Source organism: Bombus vosnesenskii, unplaced genomic scaffold, assembly GCF_011952255.1.
Source record: "Bombus vosnesenskii isolate JDL3184/JDL3185 unplaced genomic scaffold, Bvos_JDL3184-5_v1.1 scf7180000013264, whole genome shotgun sequence".
NCBI lineage: Eukaryota > Metazoa > Arthropoda > Insecta > Hymenoptera > Apidae > Bombus > Bombus vosnesenskii.
The window spans coordinates 2,799,651-2,821,469 of record NW_022882924.1 but is presented as its reverse complement, the minus strand read 5'-3'; the positions used below and the strand labels follow the sequence as shown (position 1 = coordinate 2,821,469).

The 21,819-nt window shown below is 45.7% G+C and overlaps 1 protein-coding gene across 6 annotated transcripts in view; it reads left to right on the top strand.

Annotated features, from left to right (window-relative positions):
• The window catches only part of LOC117241320 (latrophilin Cirl-like), a 358,814-nt gene that overhangs the window by 298,462 nt on the left and 38,533 nt on the right, over positions 1–21,819 (top strand). The gene's annotated exons all lie outside the window — the stretch shown is intronic.

The window sequence follows — 21,819 nt, the reverse complement described above, 5'->3', positions numbered from 1 at the left end:
TGGCCGCGCGCGAGCGAGAACGCGAGAAACTCATTCGCGATGAACCGAGCCGCGAAACTCGCGCGCTATTTATTTTATAGACTGACAACGATTAATCAGCTCGATGTCGCCGCGTGTGATCTCGCGCGTACGCTATTTATTTACATGTCGCACAATATTGGTCCGCGATAACATAAATGTTACAATGAGATCGGCGATAACGATGCATCGGCGATAATAACCCTGGCGAGCGATGTAAATTTAAGCGATCGCGTTAAATTCCGATTCAGCCGGAAACCGCGGATTTGTCGGACAAATTGAAATGTACAGGCGTGACACGAAATATCAGCATCGCGCAGACGGAAGCTCTAACCGGGGTATAATACGACAAGTCGAAACGTCTGCCGGATTAAATCGTAATCGCCGGCTGAACTGTCTCGCGAGAATACAATCTCTCAGCGCGATCGATCAGATCCGACCTTGCTGGGATGCAGCGCGGTAATTACGAAGATCATACGCGGAAACGTAATTTCGCCAAACCTTCCAATTCAATGGTAATAGACTAACATTATAAATGTACATTACTAAGAGACAAGAACACGGTATATCACATTTCATAGCTTTTACAGGGAAGCAGTTCGGTACGATGTAAATCAATCCTATATCGTTAAGATTACCCGTGTATGTGGTTTTGGAGATAAATGTGTGTTTTTCATCGTCCTTTTAGAATATCACTCATCCCAATGACTATATCTTTGGGATGAGTTAGCTCTCGCGAAGCTTCGTCAATTCGTCGAATATTTTTAGTAAAAACATAGAACCTGATAGATTTTCATTTTCACTCGTGTGATATTACGATTGCTCTGTTCAGCCACAAAGTGACATTAAAACAAAGAAATCAAGAAAAACGTATTTATCGCGTTCATCTTCTGTGATCTTCGAATTTCAATTGGAATAATATTACGCTAAAACCGAATTTCTATATCGAAAAATGAATAGGTCACTGAATTTTTCCCTATACGTGTTATTACAACACGTAGAAGCTCGAAGTGCGGAAATTCGAAAAAATATATCAGGTAGATTCGAACAACCGAATGGATTACAATAGTTATTCACGGAACAACAGATTCTCGTCTATGCTACTTGCCGGTAGATTCAATTGCTAGCCGCGTTTCATTCATCGCCGACTCTTTTCTTTTCCTGCGAAAAACCAACATCAACAACAGGATGCTCGTTCCTAATAAAACAAATCCGCTTGCCTCGTCAACTGTGCGATAGAATGCTGAACTCGTCGGTGAGAGATTTCGAGCGTACAGAAGCGCGGTGCCGTTTATCCGCGCCAGGAGACCACGCAGAAATAAAAGGCATCGATCCGCGAAATATCCTATATACCGTAACGCGTACCATTGTGCTAGGTTAGATTTAATGTCGGCGCCGTGCGCGAGTGTCACAGAGGTTCGAGGAAATACGAGGGTTGCAACGAACAGGCGGAAACAGAAGAAAGGTAAGAGGGGAAGGGTGAGAGGCGGGTAGAACGGACGAGAAGCTGGCAAAGGAAGAGGAGGTAAAGAAAGGAAGGTGGTGACAATGCGATCTCGAGTCCGATACGGAATTGTCGGCGACTCCGGGTACCGGGTTCCCTTTCTCTCTGACTCGTGAAATGAGCATAAGATTCTTCGGTTATTTCGCCAGCAAGCAAGCTGCGAACGAACGGGCACAGTTCTCCAACGCGCGATATCTCTCCGGGCTTCCTATCCCTCGAATTGTGCACCAACAACGTTCCAAATATCTCTGTCGGTCCTCCTTTCCCCTTTAGCCTCTCCGCGCCCTGCTTCTCGCACCCTTGATCGTCTTCACCGGCACGGTCAGCGATGCACCTTTTGACCCTCGAACCTCTGCTCGTATTTCTCACATTACTTTTCGGATCCTGTCTTCCTTTACCGCCTCCCTTTTTCCTCGTGCCCGTTCCGCGCGCTCTCCGCCACCTCGCTGTCGCGTAAGTTATTCGACTTTCCGTTGTGTTCCGCGCGAGATCGCGCGTGCACGCGAGCCCGGCCGAGAATTTATCGAACGAAACGTTGGCCGGAACCAGCCCGAACACCGTCCCCCGTGCCGGGGATGTTTCTTCATTTGGGAATGAACCGACCGACCCAGGCTGCGTTCTCCACCACTCCTTCCCCTCATTTAATCGGTAAAGGGATATTACGGAAATCGCGCGGTAGAATTGTATAATTGTTTCGGTTTGCTGATCGACTAGAGAATCGAGCTATGGTGCATTCACGGGAACAGCATCGATCTCGCGTTTGAAAGAGCTATGATTGATCGGACCCATCCATCGTCAAGCATGGAGGCTGAATTGCTTCTCCCCCTCCCGCTCCAATTGCCACCGCGCGGAAACGTAGACTAATGCCGACTATATACATAAATCAGCCAATGCTTAACCGATACTATCCCTTGGATCTTTTTTTTTTATCATCGTATATAATTTCGAAGAAACTCAGGTTCATAGCGTAGTGGTAAAAGAGGCGAATAAAAATAGCATGAAATTAGCCGCCAGCTAATTCGATTGGAAACTAGCGTGCATACGCTAATCAAAGATTAAATTATTTCCCACGTTGTGCACGAGCGCGATTGAAAATTCCGTCGATTAAAATATCGTTTATTAACGGGGAATCGGACAGTGCGATAACGCGAAAGCTTCACGTCGCAGCACGACGCAGCGGGAGAATAACTTGACCGTGCGGGTGGCGAACGAAAATGTGCGAATCAAAATCAATAGCAATTACGTGGAACAGTAACGACAAGGGGAGGGACGGGCTACAGCACGGGAAACTATGGTAGTGGGAGTATCAAGTTCGCGCGGTATTAACGGAAATACGAGATGTTTTCTGGAGTGGAAATAAAAAATACCGGGCTACTCTGGTAGGCTTACGCGCAGTTCATCTCGGTTGGATTTTTTTATTTTCGTCGTGGCCAACGAGGACCGCTTTATCCGCTTGAAAACAGTCGCGCTGCATTGTTTTCGGGGTATCAGCCGAGAGAACGCGATAATCGAACCGAGAATGGCAATCGGGCTGCGTGTAAAGCGAACGAAATTAAACGATAATGCAACTCGGTTTGGCCGAGACCGAGGCCAAAGGGAACTTTTCGAGAACGTGGGAAATGCAACCCCAATCCCGCGTCGCCATTGTTTCAAACTTCGTGACGCTGTAAGCCACGCTGTTTCTCTCCTCGGCTGCATACTATTTGTCTCGCCAACTATCGGAAAATTTATATTTACTCGGGGGTTGATGTTGATGACGATGTGGTGACAATTGATGGCGAAAGGTACGAAAGATATTTTTCTTCGTTGGAATTCCCTTGTGTACGTGATATCGATAATTAATATAAGCATTAGTTGGCCTGAATGGTTTAAGATTTCACTCAGAATACGTACTACATTAATGTACCAACATAATATCCCTTTTTTTCGGTGCTCTCCGCCATTCAGATTATACTCGTTCAATGTAAACGCTTGCAACTTAAACTTGCAGATCGACTTTCGAAACCATAACTGAAATCGCCCAATAACGGAAACCCTTCTGCAGACCGTTCTTATTCGAGTGCGCCAAATGAAAATGTACTTCTAAATGGCTCCATTCGATAATTACCAATACCCTCGTACCATCGTTTATTCATTCTCCGCTGCTTCTTCGTTAATCTTCCCTTTAACCCCATTATACAGGTCGCTCCATTTATCTCGAATCGTCTTCGAAAGCGTAGCCCGAATCCCGAGATCGTTAAATTACGAAAGGTGAGCCGATTCACGGAAACACTCGTAAAAAGTTCGCTGGATGATCAATCCTCGCGTATCGTAGTGGCGTATACCGTAGCGAAAGTCCCTTTGGGGGTTATATCGAGCCCGACTAACCATTCCGAAACTATTTTCAACGGTAGGCGCATAGAAACGGTCGAATCGGCAAGCAGAGAAATTCCTAATTCAAGTGGAACGCTCGATTCCGGTGAATACAACCGCGTACCCTAATTCCTGTCTGTGAAGGACTGCTCTTGTTGCGTTGCCGAGCTGGCAAGCCACCGACTAGCTATAGGTAATTCCAATTCTATCGGTTAGCGCCTTCCATGGTCTGGTCGGATGGTTGTTGCACGCCTTGGCGAGGGTGGAGCATTGAATGTTTAAGGAAGCTCGTCCCGGTGTATCTCGTTGCCTTGTTCGCAACGTTCTCCCTGGGCGGCTCTAACTGACCTCGACGAAAAGAACTTGATCTTATATACCGCGCACTAAGTGCAACACTCTTCCCTCTTTGCACCGAACTACCACCGTGAAATTTACTTTCCGCTCTTTTCTTTCCCTCGCGAGATACCTGTGGGAAGGATATCGTAGAAATCGCACGACGTATTCGTGCATCGAAAGGGAATAATTTCGAATACGCTGCGCATGAATTCATATACATAGATAACGTTGATTTCGACGAGAGGAGTTCGTTATAAAATACGTTAGTCGATATGTTAAAAAATTCTGAAACGGGCGTATACGCGTGTTGTGTATTAAACAATTTTACACGAGAGCGAGAGTGTTGTTCGTGCAGAGAATGCCGATAGAAACGATGTGGAGTTTCGATGAACATAGCGTTATCGCGTTGCATTTCCATCGTTTCCTCGGCATCAAAATGTTTAAACGCGTACCTTTTAACTGAAAACAACGTAACTCGAATAAAAAGTTGAAAGTAAAGTGGAAAAGTACGCGGAGGCGTGCAGCCTGCGCAACGTTGACAGTGAAAAACGTCGACGGGCTAATCCGATTATAAATAAAATTGAATTTTTAATCGCGTCGTCGTCGCGTCGGCTCCTCGACCGGGGAAAGAGCAAGCGGAGGAATCACCACGGGCCGAGAATTAAAGTCGAGCGAACACACTGACTAGAAAAGAAGAAGCAGAACTGTTCGCTTTATTAAATTAGCCAGTGCCAACAAGAAAAACATTGACGGTAATCCTGTTAGTAGGAATCGTTCGATAATGAATCAAAGAAGTCGAGTCGGCGGGGTTTGGTATCCGTGGAAAACGGGTTTCCACGGTTCTCGGTCATTTACAATGTCGCGATCAGCTAAGAAGAAAAACCTTTAAACCGATCGTGTAATTAAATCTCGTGCGACTCCCTCTAAACCCCCCTGGTCGACATTAACGTTGTCGTCGTCGACATCCCCTTTCTTTTCTTTCTTGCGTTTCTCCCAGCTGGCTCTCGTTTTATTTCATGGCCGCTCGCCATTCATTCGCCGCCTTCGCACTTCGCCCTCCACAACGTGGAACCGGCTTCTTGAAATAATGTAAAGCACCTCTTTCAAGCCAGCCACTCTCGTCTATACCGCCCGGCCCTTGTCCCTTTTCTCCAGCTTCCCCCTCGGCCGCGTTCGCGCACCTCTGAAGATCTGAATCTCTTTCCCTTGCTGTCCCCTTACGCGATGGTTGCGGCTACTGGTGCGAGCAGCAAATTTCTTCCGGCCTGTATGTTGCCCCCTCTAACGATTACAAGACAGACACTTTGGTGGTCGCTAGAACGATATCTCTCGCGAGATTAGGCCGATGTTTTTCGAGGGTCGCACGATACTCGGCTTACACAATCTTTTTCTCTCTGTAGATAAGACTACGTGGAAATTAAATTGTAAGGTCTGCGATAAAACATGGGCTACGCGGTAAAAAATGTCCAAATATCAAATATATTGATTCGAATTAGTTAACTTCCTAGAAAGTATAATATATCGACACTTTGAATACGAATAGAAAATATCTTTTTGAACAATTTTGAACAAAGTACAAATAGGATACATATGTGAGACTCGCGTTTCCTGCGCGTGAATCCTTAAGCGGCAAGAGCATATTTGACACGTTTCCCTTAAGGTGAATAGCTACCGTCCCGCTGGCTGTGCAGACGGATTCGGCGTTGCTAGCCTAATTACAGGGCCGAGTAGCCGTGAGCACCTGCGTCTTCTCCCGTTTCGTTTTCGTGCCTGTACAGCCCACACCCGTGAACCTCTGGCGCGAGAAACGAAACCACGTAACGCGATCTTACCACTTTCACGTCGCACGAACGAGTCGAATTTCTTTCGACCATGCATTCTGAATCGATTCGAATCCTTCGCCTAGAAGCTTTCGATCGAACAAATGCTCGAACGAACAGATGATTTACTTTCGATTGAAACTTATCATTTCTGAACGTGTAGATCGAGAAATAAAACGAATCAGAAGAGAAATCAGATAAAAGTGGGAATTTAGTTGAAGCTCCATAACGGATTTGCGTCGAAACACCGTAACTTAATTCGATACAGCCATTAGAGAAACGCAGCGTCTAAATCGTTTCGAAAGAGGCGTCGAGATATCCATCCACGTTCCATCCTGTCCGAAATACCACAGGAATGCAGTCGTGCCGTGACTGCAGCCTCCATTTCTGCGTTGCGTGCCGCATCGAACGTTTCTATCCCGATAACGCCCGTTTCTTCCGTGGAATCCTCAAGAAAGAACAAGAGAAACTCTCGATCCACCAGACTCTAACACGATCTTCTCCCTCCCCCCCCCCCCCCCTATTTCACCGATTCCACCACAATTTCGATATCAAATTTAACCTGGCTTTCTCGTAGAGAATTCGAGATCGATATTTCTGCTTGATATAGTTAAAATTAAATGCGATGCATGAGATGGTAACGGTGTCACAGTAGAGAGATATGTGACAGAAATTTAAAGGATTAAATTACACGGATCAACGATCTCGAACGACTACGTCGGATTCGCGTGATCGATGGATCAATCAGAGTCGAACGAACTGGTCAGAGAAAGCTAGAACGAAGACGCGGATTCCCAGCGCGGATAAAATTTTATCGTGGATTCGTAATCGAACCAGTTACGAGAAGTTTGTGCACGTGCATTCGCTCTCAGGAAAATGCAGACGAATTATCTGTCGCGTTGCTCGAGTTTCACCATCATTATATTGATTTTCTTTCTCCTGAATACGTTTCAAAATCTTCCTGCCTGTCATTCCTCACTATACATATATAGATTAGAATAGCTCTTTCGAAAATAGGAAATATGTTCTCGCTACAGTTGGTAATTATAGATGACAGGTGCAGTCAAAAGTGGCTGTATTCGACTCTTGAAAATTTCAGGAACGCGCGTCCGAACTGGATTCACCGTCTAGACGCGAGTTCTTATTTTATTTCCACTTCCCCCGACGTTATCGCAACGACAGCAAAGGCTGTTAAGGTTCCCGCACCAAAAGATATTACGATGGACGTCGGTAATGGAATTATAGGAAACGCGAAGATACTCATCGAAACATTGGGTTGGTTATCGCCAGGTGTACGCTCGCTTTATTGTAAGAGTTATTAAATATACAGAATATTATGCGCCATTATGGATTGAAATTTGCTGAGTAGATAAAGTATTCACTATTTGTTTATACGTATTTTGATATATTGATTAATAAAGTATTCGCTATTTATTTATATTTTAATATGAACGTCCTCGCGAAGTATAAATGATTGATATTGTATATTGTGTACCCTTTGGATTGGTATTATAACTTTACGCAATTTCTCTGTTTGTCAAAAAGACACCTTTTGGTGCAAAATCAGAATTTAATGAATTCTCCTCCTAGTCAGTAGTATGATCTTCGTTTCCATTAAACGTAAATCGATGTGAAATATTCAATAGCAATGGTAATCAACAAGAAGTATTTTTCAATCGTATTTTGGAGCAATTACAACGAGATACGTTTCACCATTTAAAAGTGGATGATTACTGCAACGAACACTTGTCTGGAGTAGACTGTTATGCGAAACTTTGTACATATACTCTAGAAACTTCACTAACGCGGGAATTTCTGTGTTCCCATGGAGACGAAACTGCACACGACGGTGTAGTTTGCAAATCATCGAGAGTTTCAACCACACAAATGTCAATCGCATTTAAATTCGTAAATATAGTATTATGAAGTTTGTGTAAAATGAGAAACTTGGTGAAATGTATTATCTGGTCAAATGGAATACCGCCGTGAGTCGAATGTATTTTTGTTAGATTATAATTGCAAATTTTAACCGACTAGGTTAATTATATCTAGTAGCTACGATATGTCTGTTTAAAAATATTTTCGAAAGACAGTTCACGCGTCTGATAAATTCATAGATTTGAAAACTCTGTTTGTAAATGTGTAAACGAGTGTACAGAACATCATACTTAAAGTTACTTAGATACTTTACGTCATTAAACCATCTTTGTTTACAAAGTTACGCAAATCCTTATTATTCTACCAAATGAGAAAAGAAGCAGTAACATGGTACGTACATACGTGCGATACAATTTCAAAAACGATGAACTTTCATTAGTCTGGTTCCCGCGTACAAGCAACAACACTGTTCGCGCTGTTGTGATCTATACGTAGCATATCCGCATTCTTCAATGGTGTCGCAACATTGTTGGAACGCGTTCTCCGTTCATTGTTTGTTAAAAGTTGCAAATAACCTCACAGCGTTCTCTCCTCGCTTTCGTTACAGCTTAGAGATTTATAACGATATTACTAATGTTTATAGCAAACGTAACTAACGCTGCATTGCTGTTCAATTTTCACCGATACTTATTTTCTCGTCTTCGATAACGTTTTCGTTCGTAGCAGAGAGTCAATATTCCTGGCGGCACTTTAATATTCTACTCCAATCAGCTTGACGTCGCCTCTGGTTAATAAAACCAAACAACTTGCTCCTTCTTCTTTTTCTCTAGGTTAAACTTTCGACCACTTTCTGAAATTCTCACTGGAAGGGTACTAGTTAAAAATCATTGCACTCGTCGCCCTCGAACTATACTCTAATTTAGAAAGTTTTTGGACTCAACCGAAACGCCTTCGCTTCCGTCCAAACTTTTCACTCCACCTCGACGGTTCGACGCGTTGTTGATCTTCCTCAAGCATTTCGCTGCCCGCTTTCCTCGCCCTGTGTACCTCGCTAACCGGAACACACGCTCCCGTTTACATTACACCCCCGAGAACCGTTTATTATTTATGCCGGTATATTAAACGCGGTCACTGGTTGTAATCGATCGCACTGGTTAACCCGTTTTCGGTCAACGCGCCGCAACTGACTGTGCAGTTTCGCTAGATGCAGATCTACGATAATACTTCGCTAATAAGGATTATCGATGAACGAAGTCGAAAATCAAAATTAGTTTTCCGAGATTGTTCTGGAAAATTCAAAGTTGATAATTTTTCAACCGGATTTTATCAGCGATTTAAAACTTCGCAGAGATTCAACGCGTTTCACCAAGCCTCTCATCAACAGTCACGATGGACGCATTTTTTGGAAATTTCAGGCAGTTGCTCGTTTCCGAGAACCAAATGGCCGTTTTATTCAAGCCTTGGTTAAGAATCACGAAATGACCCCCTTTTCGGCCATGAGCCAACAAGTTCATTAGTCTTCTTTCAGCGATTCCCGACGTTGCCTCCTCGCTCGATGAGCAAGAGTCGTACGACTTATTAAGTCACTCTTGAAATCTTATAAAACGCGGCTGTGGTTTCTTTATCCTAACCCTGCTTTCTTCTGCTTCGTTCTACCATGTCGGATTAAAGAGAAGCTCGCCTTAAAATTCGAGCGAGGATCCGTGCAATTTTAAGCGAGCGCGCTAGGAAAATTTCCAGAATACGATATCACGCGACTGAATTTTTTATATTAATCTTGAGTTAATACCGCGTTTAATCCACATCACGAATTCATCAATTCCATTTAACATTTCAACTTCGTTATACTCTGTACTGTAACAGAAAGCCATTACTGAAATATCGGATCCGCTATTCTTTCGATTCTTTTGCGTTTTCTTTTTTTCCGCTGATGATGTAGAGGAAGAATTGCTAGAGTAAAAAAGTTATGGAATATTACATTACACAAGAGCAATGGCGGCGAACAATCTTCCATCGAGAGGACGGGTTCGTTATAAAATCCTATCGTTCGAACCATTGAGAGCGGTGGTGGTAGAAAAGTAGAGAAGCGGATACATTGTTTCTTTCATTAACTCGCGTCGCGGGTATCGTAGCGGCTGCATTTACGAGCTTCCTCGATGAGGACACGTGCTACGTTTATTAGCCCCCGTCAATGGTCTTTGACCCGTGGAGGCGGTGTCGTGGTGCAGCATACCGCACACGAGACGCCGCATCCACGCTAAGAACGCCGTTCTATCGCCGTTTCTTGTCGTACGCCGACGTAGAGAACGATATACGTCGATCCTCCAGGAAACTCGATACGAGTAGTATCTCAGGAAGACGTACGACCGATCGGAACTGGCCTCGAAGACCGGTCCCTCGAGGTTTGCATCTTGCGCAGTCTTCTGCGTACAATTATCCGCCTTGTCTTCATCTCGCCCTTCATCCAGATTTCGTTTGCCTAAGCTCTTTCAACGTAGAGATAGTTGAATCATATACATCATATCGATTACATATAGAGAGATAGACAGGAGATTGTAAGAGATAATTTTTCACGATACTAGTTGAAATAATAAACATAAAATGCAGACGAAACGTCATTTACCTCGTCGTAAATTCGCAACGCCGAATACCGATACAGTTTTCCCTTTCGGTATCCGAAAAGGAAAGAAAGAAATATCGATATCAAGAGACTGTGGTAGCAGACATCGAGAAAGCAACGAACCGAAAGACTACAGACTAATTAAACAAAATTCTTTCTCCACGGCGTGGAAAAGAATAATTCGTCGCTAATGAAAGCAACGAAGAATTTTATAATTAACAACTAAACGGGAGTAACCCTTGAACAAAGGGCTCCACCACTCTGCGATGGTCCCTGTTATAATGAAAATTAAAAGTCTTAATACTGACGGGAATACCGCGCGTTGATACACCTTTTCCTTTCTTCGTCTCGAGTCACCCGAACCCCCGACCACGTCGAAACTCGCGTGTCTCATCCACGGGACAAATTTTCATAACGCGCCGATGCTTAGATCCGGGAAAGTTCTCTTCAACCCGGTAATAATTCCGACTTACACCTCTCTCATATCGCGGTAGAAATTCTCCGTCTGGCCCGCTGCATCGCACGCTCTGGGTGGAAAAGAATATCCGATAAATCCGTCCTTCGATGTACTTGCCGACGTCTCCGATGTCAAAGCTTTCGAGTGGAGTACGCTCGTCGTCGCAGAGAGGGTTAAACTCGGCGTGTGTGCACGCGCGTGTACGTGTACCGGCGGTGCGCGAATAAAAAGAGGATGGGTAGATAAAGCGGGTAGAAAAAGGTAGAAAGAAACAGGTACAAGGGGGGTGACGTCGAGCGTGGGAGAAACGACAGAGACAGAGAGAAACGGCGGGGGTTGAAAATGGTTGAGAGCCGCTCTTTCCAGGTGTGCACGAGTGTGCATGTACCAACACGGTGGCACCGCGAGACGAGAATCAACGTAACGAGACGCGCCACATACGCCTACCGACTCAGGCGATCTCATTTAATGAAGTATACCTCGCAATTATGTCGTTCATGATAGCCGTAGATGTGCATTAGACGTCTCTTTCTTCCTATCTTCGCGTCGTTCGTTGTCGGACCACTGGTAGGAGCCTCATTTTCGCCTCCCTCTTCGACTGTCTGCTACGCAACTTCCTACGATCCTCTCACGAGAGCAACCAGCACCAACGTATAGTATCTGAATTAATCAAGATATAGGTATATACGTACGTTGGGACGATTTTTTCCTGGCGTGTTCGGCGTACAATCGTTCTTTTGTTCCAACCCGGTCTGGGAAATTTATGAGAGCCGTTCGCCTTTCCCACCCATCCTCTTGCCTGCCTTCCTTCCGTTCTCTGACGCACCCTTTTTGTCCCTGGAAATTAATCCGTAATGCCGTTAGCCAACGCGAAAACGCTCTGCCTCCTCTGATACACGCCTTCGAAGAATTTTAATAACCTTTAACTGGATGGATGCTGCTTCAATTACTGCTTTAGAGAGGCCTTGAACGAGGATCTCGTGAAACGCGGCAATTGTTTGCATTCAGATTTTTCTGCGTAAATTAAAATTTTATTATTTTGTTAGCTTTATTTGAAAACAAGAAAGATCGTGTCGTGATTGAAAAACGTCGAGATTGGACAACGAATAAAATATCGGAGAAGGCGAATGATATCTTGCCCGTCTCTTTTTAATTCTGTATATTTCTGATATCGTGTTTTTTTCGTCGTTGCAATTAAAAATCTCCTGTCACGGCTGGGAAACATATCGTTTTCCAGGCGACGCGATCCTCGATTTTCGGTGAAAATGAGATCACAAATCGGAGAAACGTGGGCTCGTAGGCTCAGGACCGACGGTTTGCATGCAAAGCATATTTCGCTTTAAACCGCGTCGATTGCCGTCCGTTGCATGATTCCTGTCAAAGGCGGCCAATTACAGCGTTGAAACAATGGCGGGAGGCGTCAGCGTTTCACGATTTCTGAAAATTACCTGCCGCTCGTTTCGATGAAAATAAAAATCTAGCCATTAAACGGCGATGCATTTAGTTTCAGCGATTGTTGGTCAGCCCCAGGCACGGCTCTCATTTAACAACTATTTTCCAGCTGTATCGTATAATATTTTCTACAAATTACGTATTACCTTACCCTCGATTTGTATCAACGTTTCGCAAATTCAACGTATTTCCACGATGCGTCCATTCCTTTTTTCAATATATTTTTACGATAAACCCAATGTTCGCGTGAAAACAAGTCGAGCCGCGTCAAAAACGAATTGTGTTAATTTCCAACAAAAGGGTAGGAACAATATGAAAAAAAGAGGAGGAGAGAAACGGACAAAGGAGAGCGGCACGACGAAAGGGTAGAAAAAAATCAGAGATACAAAGAGAGAAAGGGGTAAACGAACGAAAGGATGGCAGAGAGGGAGACGGAAGAGGTGAGTGTGGGAGAAAAAAAAGTGGTCAGCGACGACAACGGCATTCCACGAAATGTCATTTCCATCGCGTCGGTCATCGATCAAGCGACGCGCAGCGAGTACGGTAACTGATATCGACAGGGTTGGACGACGGTGCCGACGTCCGCGATGAGTGACGTCTCGCGACCGGTGTCCATCCTCTATCCAAAAATTTTTTCTCTCCCTCCCTCCTCGGGAACGCGACAGTAACGATTTTTCGTTTCTCTCCGTCATGCCACCTCGTTCCTCGTCCACGTTCCTCCCCGTCCCTGTCATCGCACACCTCTTACTCCCATCACCGCTCCGTTGGGGCCATTTACACGCGACCGCTCGTGTTACCTGTCATGTAACGCGAATCGAATTCGATGTCGTGAAATGTGGGCCACGCTGATTATTAGCGAAGTGGGAGCCGTGTAAAGGATGTATCCTTCGCCGCGTCGTTGCCTCTTTTCCCTTTGAGCCGCGGCGATGATGTACGTTGCTTGGTTTACGTTCAGTTCGCGTTTAATCTTCGAGATTCGAGGGTGTCGTCGGAGAATAAACGCGTGCGGAAATTACTCGGGAACACGTATTTGTATAGGTGGAACAACGGAATATGTAAGAAACAAATGGTAGGGAGGCAGTTCATCTTTATAATAAAGGTACTTGAGGAAAAGGAAGTTCTTTGAGTGGCCGACAGAGCATCGATAAAGCCTTTGAGCATCCAACTGCCTGCGTAAATTATGATCTCGACCCACGGGCGAACGAGAATGTTAGAAAAGCCTGTGCAATGAGATTCGTAGGTTCATCGTTCATAATTTGTCGCTGCGGCGCGGCGGATCGTTCGCTGGTATCGATCGACGATACCAGGCCGGTGTAATTGGATCGGCGATTCATATAAGGCCTGCACAATGAAAATATTATGAATGGGAGATGTATGAAACGTGATCGCTAAATAAGCCAGATAAGAGGTGTCTCGTGTTACCCCACCCGCTATCTTAGATGACGTCATCGTAAAACGTGGAAACTACGCGATAGGATGCATAATACGGTTTCTTATTTCCGACCGCTGCATCTGCCTTAGCCCCGTTAAACGATCCGATCGACGTGCCAGGAACAATACCAGCCAGAAGACGCGAACGATACTTTCGAACGATCATCTCGCACTTATTCCTCCCATCGAACTGATCCAAGCGATTCTTCTCGTTTAGCCAGCCAGTGTCTCGCCAGTTGTAAATTATGCCCACGTGCTTTCCTAAGCGCGAAATTATGTCCGGATTGCGTTATCCATTACGGTCGAAAGGGAAGGCCTGTGTGGAGGATTCACCAAGACTTCGTAAATACCGTTCCATTACTCACGGAATGTAATTACGAATCTTGTTTAATCGTGCATCTTCGCTGTATCCGGCACACGCACAAGCACGTGGCCGATCAACCGTTTTTAAATATTTCCGCATGCGAGAACTAATTAAGGCTGACGAGCGATGTACCTATACTACTGGCAAAGTAGATTCCATCCGGCGATGACATTCCGATCGAATTTTAAACGATAATTAAATCAAGATGTATCATCATTAAATATACATAAGCCTTGGAATTTTGCATTCGTCCTTTGATATATCGATTCAAGAATTCCACCGTTAAAAATGTAATTTTTATTGAAGAGGATCGAATGTGGAAAAATGAGAATAATGCCGTATGATTAACGTAAACTGCACGTATCGCCAAAATGCGTAATCCTCTCTCATAAAATGCATGCTTTAATTGCATTACCCCACTCAATAATTTCGGGGACAGCCGACAAAAAGGAGCAGGCGATTCCATTTCCAGGTATCGGAGGAACAACTGCGCCATAATCGATCGCATGGGGCACGAAGGGATCAAGGGAGGCAGATAATTGCTGACACTGTCCTCCGAAGCCGGTTGACGCTGTTTTCTATCTGCTCCTTATAATTTATTCGGCCGCCATAAATCAGTCGAGCGCGACGAGACCGCGACGTGCAACAGGCCGACCATGTAAATGCCGATGCACAGAGCGTATCCGCGCGGCGGCGCGTATATGCACGCGCGCTCACGCTGGTTCTTGCCTGGCCAGCAGGTCCCATCTACCGTGAATTGATAATGTAATTAGAGCGTCGAAAAAGGATTAGCTCGAATTAGAAATTCCGCCAACACGACTCGGCTCCGGTTCGAAGGAGGGACGAGAACGGACCAGGCAACGAAGGCGGACCACGCTCCGGCTCGTAGGAGAAGCACGGATGAGACGAGCAAAGGGACACGGAAGAGCAAGCGAGAGGAAGCGAACGAAGAACGTAACCAAGGCGAGTCTCTACGGAGGACTTTGATTTATGCGTCCCGGGAGCGCTTCACGGAGAGTGCAGCAACCGTGTGCAGCTCGCCGAGTCCAAAGATGCATGGCCAACCGGACGAGGAGTGCACCGACGCCAAACTCGCGTCTCTATAATGTTGCCCTCGATCGATAGCCGCGAAAACGGAACGCGCGCTCTTTTTCTTCTTCTCTTGCACGCCTCACGGCATTCTGTGGCCGGTGATACACGGAAGAGTAATAGTTTTCTCTCCTCTGTGTTCTATGGTTTTAATCCCCGGGGAAATAATTAGCAGCGTGTCACGGTGTACCTGTGCCACGGATACGTAAGCTTCTTCGCACCAGAGGTGTACGATGGATTTCAATTTGTCATGGTGTAATGAGTAGATTTCTTTTATTGGAGGATCGGAAGCGACCGCAAGAAGATAAGTAGATTTTGAATGGCACGGCGAGAAGCACATTTTTCGTTGCTTACGTTGTCCTAGTTTCTCCCATCTTTGAATATTTGAAGTAAGAAATAGGAAATACTCGACGCTTGATAGATACAGTGACGTTTAGGATCGTACACGACATTGTTACGATAGGAATTCAAGCCGAAGCTAAAATACGAGATTCTTAGTGTCTTTTGAGATTCTTACGCTCTTAAATCGCTCTTTGTCAATTCGTTTGTCAAGATTAGAAGAACTGTACGCCAGAAATCCAAGAACAGCAGCTTCAGATCCAGAGTAGAGCTACATAATTTCAGGTGAGAAAATACAACGTTATGCGAGCTATACTAAAGCGCGAAGAATCAGTACAGGATTATATTCCTCTTCTACGGAAAACAGTCTCTTGCCGTTCCGTATACTACTCGAAAATCTACCAAGTCGCAAACAAGAGCACCTCGTCTTCCACCCGTCGACTGTCCGTAATGAAACTCTTCAAATCCTCCACCCGTTTCTTCTTCTGTTGTGTCATCAAAATTCCTCGCGACACCCGACTCTCAGCGATACTGGACACAGCTCCAAAAACGATGTTCACTTCATTCGTCTCTCGGATTCGCTAAAATCGTTGTTGGAGAGCGCGTGTTTCTGGGGTCGAAAGGATGGCGCGACGAGCGTTTGCCGACTGGGGAATTGTGTCCGTGGGCAACAATGGCCGCACAGTGTTTCAACAAGGCATCACCCACGGCGAGTGTATATACCATAGTAAAGGTTTCGAGGCCTAAGACCGCATCGAGCTGACGACATCCCGCTGTTAGGTCGGCCCTTTCAAGTTGGCCGCCGCGGCAGCGGGAGGCACGGCTTGCCGGACCTCCGATATATTATTACCCGAAGTCATTAATGGTAAACTGCAATTCTCCTCTTTTCCCTCCACGTGCCGTCCACGGAATGCCCGGCGAGGCAGAAGGTACGGTTCCCTCTCTTGGCCATGGCGCGGCGTCTCCTGCCTCCCAGCCGGTCCAACGGATCTGGAATTAATCGAGAAATATCGAATGTTTTATTGACGATACGTTCAGCCTACTCGTGTGATGGAATACTGTAGATAATTAATTATCTCTTCCCTCGCCACCCCTAGGAAACGCTAATACCCGGGCACTTGGAATTTCTTGTTCCTCCTCCCTGTCTTGCTTCCTGCCATTCTTTCCTCCTTGAATTTTTTACTCGTCCATCCGAGTTCAAGAGTTCATTTTACCTCGGAAGAACGATGATATCTTCAATCGTCCATTGTTTATATTCATCAATTATCATTAACGTTTATTTTAACCGACTAGATTAATCACTTTTGACTTGAAACTAATGGACTTCGAACGTGCAGATCGAACCAAGAACCACAGAGGTTCGTTTCGCCTGACGGAACTCGAAATTCAAGCGTGATTTCTACTCAAAGATCAATGCGCGGACATCGATATATGTTTCTGCTCTTTGGCCAATCGGAATTGAGGACTTTCGTGTTGGTCGTCGACGGTCACGATCGCTTCCGACTCGCGTAGATTTGCGCGAACACCGCTGCGGATAGTTACGCAGCTCCTCGCCGTTCGAAGTCGCCGCAGCGCGTAAATCCCGAGGACGATCGAACTCGAAACACGGATACTCGAACCCGGCTCCCTTGAAACTTTGTCCCGGGGGAAAGGTCCTGTCGGTATTCAAGCGCTTCCACCCCTTCGTTCACGGATACACGCGCACTTATGCGCGGTCAAACCGATACACGCAGCCGCGACTTACAGGCATGTGCACATAGACGAGAGACAGAGAAAGAGAGAAAGAGAGATAGAGGGAGAGAGAGAGAGAGAGAGAGAGAGAGAGCTTTCTGGAGAGCCACAGCAAGTTTGAAGCCCGTTGTGCCTCAGAATCCGTACTTAGAATCCCTGGGCAGAGTTCAGGCTGCGCATTGACCGCACGAAATCCTGCGGCGTTCTCACCTTCCCTGGCGACCGGTGCGGCGTCTGTCGCGAGACAGCGAGCTACGCGACTTCAAAGAGCTTCAATGGGACCGCGATGGAAATCCGCGTCTCCGCCGCAATCTCGGGAAACTTGCCTGATTAGATCCTCCTCTTGAATGTTATGCAATTGAGACCCGATTAATTGGCGTCAGAAGCGATAATGCCGACATTTCCTTCGATTGTCGTGAATTACGGATTTTGGTTGCTCCTGCTTTTCATTCGTTTCATTTAATCTTCCATCGGTCGATGTTGCGTGTACAACAAAGGTTGAAGAGATCGCAGCGAAACGAAGACAGCAACAACGTTGTATCTGTCATCAATTACTGGTACGAACAAGTTTTTCTCAAAGTCTGAAGCATTTTAGGTCCTAGGGAAAAATTGTATTTGAAACGAGATCAAGCTTGGAAAGAAAGATGGAAAGAAATCAGAAGAAATGGGAGATAGGTCGTTCTTTTTGTTTTCTGCTTTAACAGAAAGAACGATGTTCCAGTGTTCAAGTAAATGTATTCTCGTATTTGCTCGACCTAGTCTTATAATTTAAACAGATCAACAAGAACATTAGCGAATCCTTGTAAAAAGAAGTTTACTCGATGGATCTTCGCGTCGTTCTTTCTTGACGATTATCGCGTCTCGAGTGGAATCGGAAGTAAAGCGATAACAGCATTCGGAAATTTCTCCGGGATATTATCCTCGGAACCATAGTATGTATCGTTATACCATCTCGGATCCCGACAACGTCGTCGTCATTTCCACTAGACACGACAGGGCGTTACAGCGTCGGCGAGAGAGTGCACTCGTTAAAAACTTTTCACGGCATTCATTCGAATGCACTCCGTCAAAGTGCTATGCAAGGGTCAGACGCGAGAACTCCGGCAAAAAGATGGTAGATTTTCCTGTCGTTCGGTGAAACGACGAGTCAGATTATCACGCGCGCACCCCCTACGTATCGTCATTATGATTGGTGTTCGCGTGGTGCGCGTTTCCGCGAGAAAACCTTTTTTCAAAACAGCCAGCGTAACGAAATCGCAAAACGGGAAGTAACGCTTCCCGACACAGGATACTCGGGCGACACTTCAATCTCGCTTTTCGCGCGAATCGTAATAGTCCTCTACTGTTTGCTTGTCTCGCTGTGTAGTTAGAGATGGCGAGACAGAGACAGAGAAAGAGGGAGAAAGAGAAAGAGAGACAGAGAAGCGAAACGCGACGAGTAAACGACTCAAAGTCGCGGTTACAATGGCCATACAACTGGTGTTTGACTCGTGAAAACGAAGAGTCATCGTTTTCTCTTGATGTCGAGAGATTGCAATTAATTACCGCGATACCTTAATGCGAGTAACAAAAGGACAAGTATTATTATGCCTCTTACACATATCTCGATTATATTCAAAAAGGTAACGACTCCTAAATGCCTCTAACTACCGTTAAAAGACGACAAACAATTCTCACTTGCATTAAATTCGGGAGCCAAAAACTCGAGCCCTCTCGTGTGCAACGCAAACAAAGTAAAAAAGGTAAACGCGTACAAACAGGAGAAAAAGGTCGAGAGTGTTCGGTCTGCCGTGATAAAAGGGGGAGGAATGCCAGAGGGTCGACGTTCGAACGAGAGAAGGAAGCCGATGCGAAGCGTGTTCCTTTACGTCAGCTTGAACGCGGCCTTTTTTTCATCGCGTTCACGTTAGAGGTGCACCGAGAGAATGCACCGGTTGCAGGGCGCAGCTGCGAGTGACGCGCGAGCGAGTGAACGGGCGACATGCGGCCGCGGTTATGGCACGCTCGTTTCACGAAAGGTAGGTAAGCTTATTCGAGAGTCGCTCCGTTTCTACGTAATAGCAACGCTCGGCAACAGCAGCAAAGTTTTTATCGTGGGATTGTTTCGTAGTACGACGCGTACCGCGCCATTCCTGTTTCTGTTTCAGCCGTGTGGATGTTGTTCGAACTACGATGATGCCATATATCGATTACCTTCCGCTTACGGTGTTATCGAGACACGGTTAATTAACGACGAACAAACCACAGCGAAGAATAAACGTGGCCCGTGTCTTGGTGCCGCTTAATCGCGACGCGAACACCTAGGAAGGGAAGCGGTGAGAAATTACCTGGATCCTATAAAATCTTCTATTTCCTCGCCCCCTTCCGAAGCTCCAGGAATCCATCCTAGCGTGACCGGCGATTTTGTTCTCGTTTAAATCGAATACCTTGAGATCTTTTACGGTAATGGAAAACCTTCGAGATACCGTAAAATCGGCATTTCTTCGTGCCGGTCGGACCGCCCTGTCGTTTTTACGGCGAACATTCTTCTAATGTGTATACACTCCGGCCGAATCGGTGGCGATAGGCTGGAAGTTTACCTTATTATGGCGATCTCTCGTTTGTCCTTTGTTCGTCGATTTAACCGTGACTAGGGAAAATTGTCTTCGCGTCTTTGTAAAAACATTATTAAATGAAACGAGCCGATATCGATCGTGTAGTTATGCTGCTTTTTCTTCTAAAAGTATACGCCCTCGGCAGGCTATTTATTTAGAAATCTTGGACGTGTTCGTTGTGTTTTGAGGAAGCAAGGAACGTGGTACCAACTGCATCGTTTGCGGAAAGTCCTAACAGCGGTTTAAAATGGCATTGTGGCGCGTCAGTATGGAACTAATGAACTCACGACGGGGCTTTCACGGACAGAGTTATTACAGCCCTTCTCCCCGACTATAGTACTCCTCTCGTCCTTGCCCCCGTGCTAGTCCTCTTGGTCCGTTCCCCGGGGTACTACTCGCCGCCTTCTTCCTTCTTCGGGACACACCGCTTGCGCCCTCCGTCACGAACTGAACACTATGGCTCACCAATATTATGGCAGATCTATCATTCCTCCGTCTAAATAAGCCTGGACCTAGTTTTACGACCCTTTCTTCTAGCTGTTAGTCTTCTTAGCAACTCCTTTTATCTCGTTCAAACGTCTGTTTCTCCATGTGTACGTGTATAACAATCGCAATTGTCGATGCTAGGTGCTGAAATGGAAAGAATGAAATATCGATGTTCACGAACAAACTATCGTTTATGCGTATTATTCACGACAGACTTACTTCGTTAGTCGATTCTTTTTTAAACCGAGATAATCATCGTACCAACGTCCCCCGTTTTCAACCTTTATTTCACACTTTTTAAACCGTGTAAACGAGACAGACAGAATATACACTTCAGGCATTTTCGCGGCCATTAAACCGAGCCACGGTCTGCATTCGCGGGAAGAAAAGCAACCGTGGCCCCGGAAGAACGCTGTCAGACGCGTATCACGAGACGACGAGAAGTAACAAGCAGCAAAAGCGAGAGGACTTTTCTTCGAAGAAAGTCGCGCCTGTAAATTCGCTAATTTTCTTTCAAAGGAAACCTTCCGGTAAATTTTCCGCGGAATAAATCCCCGTGGCAGCGAATAAATGGGGTAGGATCGACAAAGAGTCGAGGTCTGAGCTCGAGCCGGCTATCTCGACCTCCTGTCAGTCGATCCTACGAACCATACCGTAACAACCATGATCTCTGCCTCTCTCTCTCTCTGTCTCTCTCTCAACGACGTCTCATTGTTTGCGTTTCCTGTATACGCGCGTCTATACACCGGTGTCCTTTATCTTAATTCCATTACACTTCGCAACGCGACACGACCCAGCCAACTGCGTGCCGGTAATGCACCCTCTGACTCAGCCTGCCCGGCAACAACCACCGAGCCACCCTTCTACAACCGACTCGTCACTGTAATTTCGTGCAAGCTACTTTGACGTATCCTTGACTCTCGCCGCTTGGAAATCTCGACCCTCATCCTCTTACTCTGGACTCCTTATTCATTCGCGGTAATTCAACCCCCTCTCTACAGTCTATCGCTAAAGGGGTGGTGCAGGGGGTTAGTTGGGGTTGTTGGTGTTATTTCTTTAGAACCAAGTCGTGACTTTGGTATTTTATTCGTTTTCTCATTGTTGGGCGATCGCGCTGACTAATTAGACCCTCGTTGCGTACGACTTTCGAGGGCGAAACGAAGCATGGCTATAGTGTGAAGGGTGGTTTTCGCTTGTCTTGACCAGCTGGAATATTTCTGTCGGTTTTTGTCGACGGGAAAACTGGTTTTACACGCGAAAATAAATGGTTGTTATATTTGGAAGAGACAGGCATTGTTATTAACGACGTTTTATCGTCGACCCAGAATCGTCTATAGAAGAATTAAGA